This window comes from Seriola dumerili, unplaced genomic scaffold (genome assembly GCF_002260705.1).
Source record: "Seriola dumerili isolate Sdu_G_001 unplaced genomic scaffold, Sdu_1.0 BDQW01000320.1, whole genome shotgun sequence".
Taxonomy (NCBI): Eukaryota; Metazoa; Chordata; class Actinopteri; order Carangiformes; family Carangidae; genus Seriola; species Seriola dumerili.
In genome coordinates this window covers 290,439-291,479 of record NW_019174575.1, presented here as the reverse complement: position 1 = coordinate 291,479, position 1,041 = coordinate 290,439, and the positions used below count along the sequence as shown (strand labels likewise).

The 1,041-nt window shown below is 39.2% G+C and overlaps 1 long non-coding RNA gene across 1 annotated transcript in view; it reads right to left on the bottom strand.

Moving 5' to 3' along the window:
* Positions 1-9: 9 nt before the first annotated feature.
* Positions 10-1,041, bottom strand: part of LOC111231884 — a 1,757-nt gene continuing 725 nt past the window's right edge. Inside the window, exon 3 of the long non-coding RNA XR_002665521.1 lies at positions 10-109. This is a non-coding gene — a long non-coding RNA (uncharacterized LOC111231884). The remainder of the gene's footprint in view (positions 110-1,041) is intronic.

Here is a 1,041-nt window from a genome sequence, read left to right as displayed (position 1 = left end):
AGGTCCAGGTTCATTACTGAAGAACAGAGGTTCATCTTTGGACCAGTCACTCTTCATAGACAGACAGCTGGGGACTGGAGACTCTGCTCTCCGTCTGTAGGACTCACCTCTGCAAACACAAACATGTTTCATTCATATTATTTCAGTATTGTTCTTGTTTGTTTGGTTTTCATTTTAATTTAAATGGTAAATATTTGTATTGCTGGAAAACCTTAAGTAAACTACATTTGTTTAATTTTATAATGTTGTCTGGTGTCAGTTAATAAGTTAGAACAATTGTATTGGTTTTGATTATTTTTGAATATCAGTAACAGTAATATCAGATTACTTAAAACAGCTAAACCTTTGGGTAGCTACTTTAACACCAAACGAACCCAAAATCACCCCATTAGTCTAGGGTACAGTGGGGTGCTACATGTTCAATGTCTAAATGGTGTTTTATTGTTGTTTTAATTGTGTATTTTTGAGCTGTTGTCACCAAGTTAAATTCCTGTGTACTGTGTACATTTGGAGAATAAAAGTGATTCTGATTCTGATCTGGATAAAAAATAAGGCAGTAAAACTTTGGTGACAAAAAAACAACAAACAAACAAACAAACAAACAAATATCCAGATGTGTCACACACTGTGGAGACGCTCAGATGGTCACAGAGCGACTTCAACATGAGGGCAAAGACAAATACTTTCTCAAATGATTAATTCTGACATGGAGATTCACACTAATCAGCATCATGAATGTAAATATCTCTCTTACTGTGTGTGTGCAGGTCCAGGTTCATCACTGAAGAATGGAGGAATATCTCTGGACCAGTCACTCTTCATAGACAGACAGCTGGGGACTGGAGACTCTGCTCTGTGCTCCTCTTCCTCCACATCACTCATCTTCTTGATGACTTCAGTCATTCTGAGAGGGAAACCAGTAACACACTGACCGTGAGATAACACACACACACACCGCACGCATGCACGCGCGCACACACACACACACACACACACACACACACACACACACACACACACACACACACACACACACACACA